The 10804-nt window shown below is 46.3% G+C and overlaps 1 long non-coding RNA gene across 2 annotated transcripts; it reads right to left on the bottom strand.

Moving 5' to 3' along the window:
• Positions 1-467: 467 nt before the first annotated feature.
• Positions 468-9707, bottom strand: LOC108301318. Of its 2 annotated transcripts, none has more exons than XR_005199445.1 (3): positions 9647-9707; positions 4998-5138; positions 468-1755 (listed from the first exon to the last, which is right to left on the bottom strand). It is a non-coding gene; the product is annotated as an uncharacterized LOC108301318 (long non-coding RNA). The 2 variants fall into 2 exon arrangements; XR_005199446.1 differs by lacking the exon at positions 9647-9707 and adding an exon at positions 7687-7758.
• Between the last annotated feature and the right edge of the window lie 1097 nt (positions 9708-10804).

Raw genomic sequence — 10804 nt, 5'->3', positions numbered from 1 at the left:
ATCCAGGTTCACCTGCCTCCAAAGCTTACACTCCTTTTCCTGTGCTCCACTAAATGAGTACCTCTCAAGCTTTGGAGCCACAGAATAAGCCCTAGAAGCACGTGTTGGCCCCAAAAGTGGCCATTTCAAAGGCACGATGCTCCTTTGCTTGCAAAAATTCTTGTTTGATTTGTTTAAAGTCTATTGTTTAATTGGTCCCATCTCATTTTATTTCCACATAGAAAATGTTTACAACTGAAATAATGGAAAGTTATCCGGGAGCGAACGTGGCAAATGTTAACATTACCATTTGGAACAATGAGTCTCAGGAACCGGAGGTGGGAGGGGTGCTTATGCTCACCCACAGAATCTCCAGGGCAATGGCTGGGGGCCTGGTCTGAAAACAAAGCAGCGCTTTCTTCTCGTGCTTTTGTGTCCCCTGATATTTAATTTATTTTGAATGTCAGAAAATGAAAGAAGGGCGTGAGACGTTTTAAAATTTATTAAAAGGCACAGGTTTTCAAAAGCTTGTAAAATACTATACAAGAAGACATCCATTTCAATATTATACATATCTTAGCCTTGGTACAAGAAAACACTGGTAAAAGCTAGAGGTACAGAAGTCAAAGAAAACATACCTTTCAATGCCCATTGTTTAATAATTCAATGCAAACCTTCCTTATTATGCCTCTAAAAAAATCACTATTGTTCTGAGAGGAGAGCTGGGAAGAGGCTGCAGCAGCCTCTGGGCACTGAAGACGCAGCTTGTGAAGTTCCAGAAACGGAAGACAGAAGACGTTCAAACCTGTTCTCTTGTCCTGACTGCAGCCCTGGTGGTGAGAGACAGACACCATTGAGCATCTGCTCAATGGCAGTTGTGGATGGCGGGGGATTTTTTCTGAACAGGTTTGTAGCTGCTGTGTAAACAGCTGGGTTTACGAAATTGCTCCATTTGTACTAGCCTATTGTTTGATTAAAGAATTTGAGCGTGTGGCCTTGCGCCTCAAGAAGGCCAGAGGGGTTGCTTATTGGCTGGGTGAAATGCTACCTTTAAAAAGCACTGTAATCTCTTCTCAGCCTTTTGGCTAAGATCAAGAGTAAAGGGTACTATGTGTTCAGGGACTTCAATCTCACCCTCATTCTGCTTATTTCTGTCCCACTCTTCCTTTGTATTCTTCTTACTTTTTATTACCTGTGTCTAGATGGTAAGAGTCATAGGCTCCAGGGACCGTGTCTGTTTTATTCACCAGTGTACGCTCTGCACATAGCATAGGACTTGGCACATGGTAGGTACTCAGTGAATGAGCAAAGCAAATTCTCTTGCTGTATTTTGCTCGGGGCTCTGTGCTGGTCATTGTCCAGACTTTCTTCGAGTTCATTGGGTTGAATTCCAAATGAAGCAGGAGAGTCCGTTTTTAATGATGCGTGGACAGGTTGCCACCGCCAGGCCCTTCTTTTCACCATTTGGAAAGCAAACCACTGCTACCCGCTTCTGCCGCTGTCAACAGTATCCTCCCCAGCCTGTTAGAAAGAAATTGGCACTTTGATACATTATTCTTGAAGTCTCCATCAATCCTTCCTATGGAAATGCAAAATCTGGATTATCTCTACGGCTAAATGTCTGGGGCTTGGACTCCTTGGGGTGGAAGCCAGGAAGGGATGGAGCCCTGGCCAGTGGCCAGTGTCATCAGTATAGGCTACAGAGACAGCTCTCCAGAGGGGGTCTTCGGTCCAAGCCAAGAGGACTGCCACTGGATGGGTCTGAAAGGAGACCAGCTGCAAAATGGAAATGAGTGTGTTGTAAGCAGACAAGGGGTGGGCCAGGAAAGCCACAGCAGAAGCGAGGCTGAAGTAGGAGGAGTTAGCACAAGACAAGGTCATTGAAGGACAAGGAACCCTTCTGGGCAAATCCCATCCATGCCACCAAACACAGAACAGGTCCTCCAGTCATATTTTCCGGGCTATAAAATATCCAACACTATAAGGAGGGCATTTAAAGGAGAAGATTTAGACAAGAAGAACTGAGGCCACTGGGAACAGAGCGAGGGCATAGGACAACAGTTCTCATTAGAACTTTAGAATCACCTGGGAACATTTGAGACCCATGGATGCCAGAGCCTACCCCTGGAGATCCTGATTTAATTGGTCTGCAGTGGGGCTGAAACATCAGTGGGTTTACAAGCTCCCCAGGTGATTCTTTTTTTTTTTTCTTTTTACTACAATCAGAAGAAAACATATTTTAATTTAATTTGGACTTAAACTTTTTTTTTTTGAGATGGAGTCTCACTCTGTCACCCAGGCCAGAGTACAATGGCGCAGTCTTGGCTCACTGCAACCTCCGCCTCCCGGGTTCAAGCAATTCTTCTGCCTTAGCCTCCTGAATAGCTGAGATTACAGGTGTCCACCACCACACCCGGCTAATTTTTGCGTTTTTAGTAGAGACGGGGTTTCATCATGTTGGCCAGGCTGGTCTCAATCTCCTGACCTTGTGATCCTCCCGCCTCGGCCTCCCGAAGTGCTGGGATTACAAGCGTGAGCCACCTCGCCCGGCCATTCCCCAGGTGATTCTAATATGCAGCCAGGTGTGAGAAACACTGGCCTAGGAGGTCAAGCAAAGGTAAACATCAAGTGGGGAGAAGATGTTTACCTACTCAGCTCCTTGTGCCACAACTGAGGACTCTCACCTGCTGGCCTAGCTCACCTCAGGCACTGGGACCTAGTCCCAGCCTACTCATAGTTTAGGGACATTTTAAAAAGCTGATTTTAGTGGCTCAGGTGACTGGGCCAATTGGAACAGATGCCTCAGTTTTCTCCTTTTGCTAACCAGACTGTGACCTAAATCAACTTGGAGCCTAAAAGCCTTACGTCGTAAGCGGACGACAGAATTGAATACAACACAGGGGTTTAACTTTAGACTAGTTAAACTAGTCTAGCTAGACTAGGGCTGCCAGCAGCAAATAAGAATACAGACTGCCCGGTTAAATTTTAATTTCAAATAAACCATGATCATTTTTAGTATGTCTTATGAAATATTTAGGACATATTTATCCTTAAAAGTATTCATTTATCTGAAATTCAAATTAACATAGCATCTTGTATTTTATCTGGCAATCCGACTTTAGATTCAAATGCTGTGTTTTAATTTAAGAGCATGGCTAGCTTTTTAGAAAAAAAATGGAAAGGATTGGGTTACTGAAGACACTGAGTTGGGTGGCTGCGGATATCGATTATCCAGCGACATCCACATTCACACCTGCTTTGCCAACATAACGAACAGTGCCCCCCTTCACTCTCTAAAGTGTCTAGTTTGAATGATAAATTATATGGTCATATAAATAAAACAGGACAGAAGAGGGCCCCCCCACCCCACTGGGAATGTCATGTGACCAGCTGGTGACGGTCAGGCCATTGTTAGCTGTCTCTCTACAATAATAATTGGTGGCAGCCAGCTCCAGGAAAAGGCATTCTCCCTACAGAGAGAAGAAGCCTGAAGCTGCTGATCCTCAGCTTCCTGAGAAGATCCCAGGAGTTGGGCCTGCGGGCTCACACATGCCCACTAAGAGTCAAAATGGTGGAGTTTAACTGGTACATGATCTTCCAGCAGCATTCCGCCAGTCAAGGGAAGGATGTTTCAAGTGAGCATAAGTTCATCTCCAGTAAACACTCTGTGTATGCTCACCTCCCAAGTGCTAGCAGGTCACCACACATACGGACAAACCATCCTCAAGGGAGAAGGGATGCAAGGCCCCAGAAGAAACCCCAAGTCAGACCCCACTTGTCCTTCAAGTGGCCCGCTTGGACCTTTTCCAAGTGTCCTTCCTTCCTTCCCACCCTTGTCTAAAGCTTTTTAATAAACTTTCATTCCTGCTCTAAAACTTGCCTGGGTCTCTCCCTCTGCCTTATGCCCCTCAGTGGAATTCTCCTTCTGAGGAAACAAGAATTGAGGTTGCTGCCTGCCCGCATGGATTCCCCACTGCTAACATTTCCATGCACGGTGACCCAGACTGTGAATATTTGGCTATACTCAGTAAGACAAGGTTATACTTGGTAAGTCCTACATAAGAGATCTCTGGTTTTCTTTCTGGAAGCCTGAGGAAACAGCACGTGACCTCCACCCGGGCTGTTACTGTTAAACCCATTATAACTTGCTGACTCACCGTTGTCCTTCTCGGAGTAGACCCCGGCCACCCTAGGGCCTGCAGGAGGCTGGGATGGCAACTCCCCTCTCTGCCATCAGCATGCCCTGCACCCTGCTGGGAGCAGCAAGAGCTATAAACCTTTACCCTCTCTTGGGCTTCAGACTCGTGACTTGCCCACCAGAAGTGAAGACTAAGGGACGTTGCAGTCAAGCTGCTTTCATATTTATCTATAGCTGGTGTCTTTAATCTGCCTGTAAAGGACAACTTGGCTAGAGGAAAAAAACATGTTCTCAGCTTTATCTTTGTGACTAGGAAATAAGTCTAACCAGATGAACACACTCAACACTAAACTGATTCTGCTGTTTTTTCTATTCTGTCACTCTGTCTGTGTCACTCTAACTGTAGTGGCCTGCTCACACATCATGCCTTAGGCATTTCAGAAAATATCAGCCCTGGGCCATGGCCCTGATTCAGATATGTGCCCAGCCTTCCTCCCTGTGCATACCCCATCCATTACCGAATGGCGCGTGTCCCTTGACAGCCTCACTGCATACTCAGCGCCCGATGGCGGCCGCAGGTTTGTCTCCTTGCTTTGATCACCAGGCTTTCTGCTCCGGGTTATCAGATTTGACCCTTTTTCCGACTGTGCCTCTGCTTGACTTAGGTCTTATAGATCCCTGGGTTACAGCATTCGTACAGCTCTAAGAGGCGTAAGAGATAGACCTTCTGTTATCTTTGCTTTCATGGGACCCCTCAGGACGTTATGCCTGAGACCCTGGATACCTTAGTTCCCTGCCTATCACTTAATTGGGATAATCATTCTGCCTAGGTAACATCATTCACAGCACAGCCATATAATTCAAGTGTCCCAGATCTCACCATTCTGGGAGTACCACGTACAGTCATAGTTCTTGTCCAGAACAGCAGTCGGTTCAGTCTTTCCTCCTCTTTCTGTACCTCTCCCCAAAAATGCCTGAGTTACTTCCCTTGTCTGCATATTGGCCTCCACAGAGCTGCCTCCTGAAAAGAAAATAGGAGCTCTGATGAGTACTTGCAAGCCAATCTCCACACACACTGCTTTCCAGACTGACCAGGGAGCCTCGCTGCCACCGCCAAAGTGGATGCCTGGTCTCCTGCTGACACCTGCACAGTCTAGGAAGGCCAAAAAGGAAAAAAGAACTCTCTTTTTTTTTTTTTTTTTTTTTTTTGAGATGGAGTTTCACTCCTGTTACCCAGGTTGGAGTGCAGTGACACAATCTTGGCTCACTGCAACCTCCGTCTCCCAGATTCAAGCGATTCTCTGGCCTCAGCCTCCGGAGTAGCTGGGACTACAGGTGCCTGCCATCACACCCAGCTAATTTTTGTATTATTGGTAGAGTTGGAGTTTCACCACATTGGCCAGGTTGTCTCCAACTCCTGACCTCAGGTGATCTGCCCACCTCGGTCTCTCAAAGTCCTGGGATTACAGGCATGAGCCCCGTGCCAGGCCAGAACTCTAACTTTTTTAAATTAAATTATTATGACCATACCCACTTGCTGGTCTTTGATTTTTCCAGACCAACTTATGTTTTTATCTTCCCACTGAGCTGTAGGGGCACCTACAGCTTCTCACAGATCAGGATGGACAATGACAGAGAAAGTTCTCCCAATCAAGCCTCAGCCAGGCTGAGTACCCAACCACTCCAGGCAAAGCAACTGCTCTGAGCTGCCAGATAACCCAGTGCTGAGGGCTGTCAGCATGTCTAAATCTCCATGGATCTCCTTTCCCCAAATCCCTGCTGTGTACTCCACCCACCTCCTGCAACACCACCTGTTACCCTGGCTGGATTGTTCCGACAGCAAATGCCAGGTCCCTAGTGCCCACTGCATCCTCTGTGGTCATGGAGACTCCCCTCCTTGGCCACTTCTTGCCATATCTGCAGCTGGGGCTGCCACTAAGTATCTGGTCACTACTGTGATTTGGGCTTGGTCTTTCCAAGTACCCTTCAGTCAAATGCCTTCTGAGCACCCCTTCCAACAATGTGCTGGGGTAAAAAACAGCACAGATGGAAGAGAAGAGCATGCTCAAGCAGGAGCAACCACTGAGAAGTGCCGGGGGGAGCACAGCAAATATACCAGATAACCTGGTTCCTGACAACCTTTCTGTGCCCTCTTCTATTATCGCTAATTCACTGAGCCTGGAACACAGTGACCCAAGCCCCACTGTGGGACTGAAAATAGAAAGGCCAATTCAGATTTTCCCTACCCTAAGATGACTTACCATACGAAACCTTTTAAAAATGTAAGCATGGGGTTCTTTGATATTCCTAGAACAAGGTGGATTCAGCAGATATTTAAAACATAATTTAATTCGCTAAAAACTAGACACTTTTAAAACGAGTTTGATTACTATGTAAGTTACTAACTACTATTATTTAATAAGCTGTGAGGTTAGTACTAACCTAATTTGTTGGAGGGCAAAGTTGCAACAGCTTGTAAAATAAGTAAATACTGCTGAACGTTTAGTGAGCTGAACTGAACGTTTCCTCTGCTAACTTAGCCAGTAAAGGTTTAGGTTATAGAAGGTCATTTTTAATGTGTCAACTATATAGATCTATAAAACCATTTCAGTAGTTGCTGGGCCAGAGAAGAGACACATCTTTATTTCTTTGGAACTCTGAGGCATAGACAAAAATCCAAAGGCCAGGTATCTCTAAGTGTAACTTCTAGTGTGTCTTCTCTTTTTCAGACACCCTAGGAGGAACAGCTAAGCAATAGGGTAATGCCACACTGGCCCCTGTGCACTCAAGACTTTGTATGATCCTGGTTCTATGACCTCGCACTCCTGTAGATTCTAACTATCTCCTGCCTGGCACAGTGCCTCCCAGGAACTGCCCCTGCTCTGAAGAGACACACGGTTCTTGTGCTGAGTGCGTGTAGGCTTCATTTTCTGAACGGCTCGAGCTCACCTGCTTTGTCCCTGCACCTCACCCTCGTTCTCTGGATCCCTGTCACCTCCACCCTGGATGCCCTTACACTGTTATTTTGCTTTGCTTCTTCAGCTCATATCCTGAGGAGGCAAAACAGCATTTTGATTCCAATTCTGCCACTTAATAATTCTTGTCAATTTACCCTCTCTCAGCCTGACTTTTTTCCTCTATAATAATAATAATAATCTGTCTTCTCACATGGTGGTTATGAAGGTGAACGGGGACAAAGCAAAGTGCCTGGCGCACAGTAGTCACACGGTCCCTGTGAGCTAGTGTTACTGTTAGTTTGCTCTCCTGAGGTGGCTACAGTTTCAGTCATTCTTTCAGTCTCTTTTGTTTAGCTTCCATTCACAGATTGCTTTGGTAGACTCTTTCTAGGGTAATGTACAACTGAGTCTTCTTGATCCTGCCTTCCACGCCTTTTCATATCCAGTCTTATCTTTGTAGGTTAGGCCAGACACAGGGCTCCTTACAATAAAGGTAGAAGTCAGGACATGTTCTTGAAAGTTCTCAGGTACGCATGTGTGCTAGTCCATTTTCATGCTGCTGATAAAGACATAGCAGAGATTGGGAAGCAAAAGAGGTTTAACTGCACTTACAGTCCACATGGCTGGGGAGGCCTCAGAATCATGGCAGGGGGTGAAAGGCACTTCTTACATGGCGATGGCAAGAGAGAAATGAGGAAGAAGCAAAAGTGGAAACCCCTGATAAACCCATCAGATCTCATGAGACTTATTTGCTATCACAAAAATAGCACGAGAAGACTGGCCCCCATGATTCAATTACCTCCCCCTGGGTCCCTCCCACAACACGTGGGAATTCTGAGAGGTACAATTCAAGTTGAGATTTAGGTGGGGACACAGCCAAACCATATAATTCTGCCCCTGGCCCCTCCAAATCTCATGTTTTCACATTTCAAAACCAATCATGCCTTCCCAGCAGTCTCCCAAAGTCTTAACTCATTTCAGCATTAACCCAAAAGTCCACAGTCCAAAGTCTTATCTGAGACAAGGCAATTCCCTTCCACCTATGAGCCTATAAAACCAAAAGCAAGCTAGTTACTTCCTAGATACAATGAGGGTACAGGTATTAGGTAAATACAGCCATTCCAAATGGGAAAAATTGGCCAAAACAAAGGGGTTGCAGGGCCCCAGGCAAGTCCAAAATCCAGTGGGGCAGCCAAATTTTAAAGCTCCAAAATGAGCTCCTTTAATGCTCCTTTAAAGCTCCAAAATGACTCCAGGTCTCATATCTAGATCTTGCTGATGCAACAGGTGGGTTCCCATGGTCCTGGGCAGCTCCGCCCCTGTGGCTTTGCAGGATACAGCCTCCCTCCCGGCTGCTTCCACGGGCTGGAACTGAGTGTCTGCAGCTTTTCCAGGGGCATAGTGCAAGCAGTTAGTGGCTCTACCATTCTGGGGTCTGGAGGACAGTGGCCCTCTTCCCACAGCTCCACAAGGCGGTGCCCTAGTAGGGACTCTGTGTGTGGGCTCCCACCCCACCTTTCCCTTCTTCACTGCCCTAGCAGAGGTTCTCCATGAGGACCTCGCCCCTGCAGCAAACTTCTGCCTGGGCATCCAGGCATTTCCATACATCTTCTTAAATCTAGGCAGAGGTTCCTAAACCTCAGTTCTTGACTTCTGCGTATCCACAGGCTCAACACCACATGGAAGTTGCCAAGACTTGGGGCTTCCACCCTCTGAAGCCACATCCGGAGCTCTACTTTGGCCCCTTTCAGCCGTAGCTGGAATGGCTGTAACACAGGACACCAAGTCCCTAGGCTGCACACAGCATGGGGACCCTGGGCCCAGCCCCTGAAACCACTTTTTCCTTCTGTGCCTCCAGGCCTGTGATGGGAGGGGCTGCCCTGAAGGTCTCTGAAATAGCCTGGAGACACTTTCCCCATGTTCTTGGGGATTAACATTAGGCTCCAGGCTCCCTGCTACTTATGCAAATTTCTGCAGCCAGTTTGAATTTCTCCTCAGAAAATGGATTTTTCTTTTCTACTGCATTGTCAGGCTGCAAATTTTCTGAACTTTTATGCTGTTACCCTTTTAAAACAGAATGTTTTTAACAACACCCAAGTCACTTCTTGAATGCTTTGGTGCTTAGAAATTTCTTCCACCAAATACCTGAAATTGTCTCTCTCAAGTTCAAAGTTCCACAGATCTCTAGGGCAGGGGCAAAATACAGCCAGTCTCTTTGCTAAAACATAACAAGAATCACCTTTGTGGCCGTTCCCAACAAGTTCCTCATCTCCATCTGAGACCGCCCCAGCCTGGACCTTGTTGTTCATATGACTATCAGCATCTTTGTCAAAGTCACTCACCAAGTCTAGGTGGTTCCAAACTTTCCCACATTTTCCTGTCTTCTTCTGAGCCCTCCAGACTGTTCCAGCCTCTGCCTGTTACCCAGTTCCAAAGTTGCTTCCACTTTTTGGGGTATCTTCTCAGCAGTGCCCCTTTCTGCTGGTACCAATTTACTGTATCAGTCCATTTTCACACTGTTGGTAAAGACATACCCGAGACTGGGAAGAAAAAGAAGTTTAATTGGGCTTACGGTTCCGCATGGCTGGGGAGGCCTCAGAATCATGGCAGGGGGCAGTGGGGGCGAAAGGCACTTCTTATGTGGCGGTGGCAAGAGAAAATGAGGAAAAAGCAAACGTGGAAACCCGTGATAAACCCATCAGATCTCGTGGGACTTATTCATGATCACGAGAACAGCACAGGAAAGAGCAGCTCCCTTGATTCAATTACCTCCCCCTGGGCCCCTCCCACAACATGTGGGAATTCTGGGAGATACAATTCAAGTCGAGATTTAGGTGGGGACACAGCTAAACCACATCAACGTCGTAGGAAGCAGTAGAGATAATCTTAACCTGATCACAAATGCCAAATTTTATTAAATCAAAAAGCACAGGCCTGGCACAGTAGCTCACAGCTATGATCCCAGAATTTTGCAAGCCCAAGGTGGGCAAATTGCTTGAGCCCAAGTGTTTGAGACTGGTCGGGGCAATATAGTGAAACCCAATCTCTACCAAAAAACAAAAAAAAATATGAAAAATTAGCCAGGTGTGGTGGCACACACCTGTAGTCTCAGCTATCCTGGAAGCTGAGGTGGATCATCTGAGCCCAGGAGGTCAAGGCTGCAGTGAGCTGTGATTGTGCCACTGCACTCCAGCCTGGGCAACAAAGGGCAACCCTATCTCAAAAACAAAACTAAACAAAAAGCACATTTTTTTAAAATCATAAATGTCAAATTCAGGATGATCTATGTTGATCTTATCAAGAACAGCACCTAAGAAATTCTCAAAATGGGGACACTGAAATATTTATGTATTTCCTTGTTTATTTATTTTTTTGAGATGGAGTCTCATTCTGTCACCCAGGCTGGAGTGCAGTGGCGTGATCTCAGCTGACTGCAACCTGCGCTTCCTAGGTTCAAGGGATTCACCTGCCTCAGCCTCCCAAGCAGCTGGGATTACAGCTGCACACCAACATGTTGGATAATTTTTTGTATTTTTAGTAGAGGCAGGGTTTCGCCATGTTGACTAGGCTGGCCTTGAATTCCTGACTTCAAGTGATCCACCCACCTCGGCCTCGCCAAGTGCTGAGATTACAGACGTAAGCCACCATACCCGGCCTGAAATACTTTTATAGTCAGTAATGCTTTCAACTGATTTATGAAAATTTCATAAATTCCATTTATGAAATTTAA

Source organism: Cebus imitator, unplaced genomic scaffold (genome assembly GCF_001604975.1).
Source record: "Cebus imitator isolate Cc_AM_T3 unplaced genomic scaffold, Cebus_imitator-1.0 Scaffold33, whole genome shotgun sequence".
In the NCBI taxonomy this organism is placed as follows: domain Eukaryota; kingdom Metazoa; phylum Chordata; class Mammalia; order Primates; family Cebidae; genus Cebus; species Cebus imitator.
The sequence above is the reverse complement of the archived record's forward strand: the minus strand, read 5'-3'. Positions and strand labels throughout refer to the sequence as shown.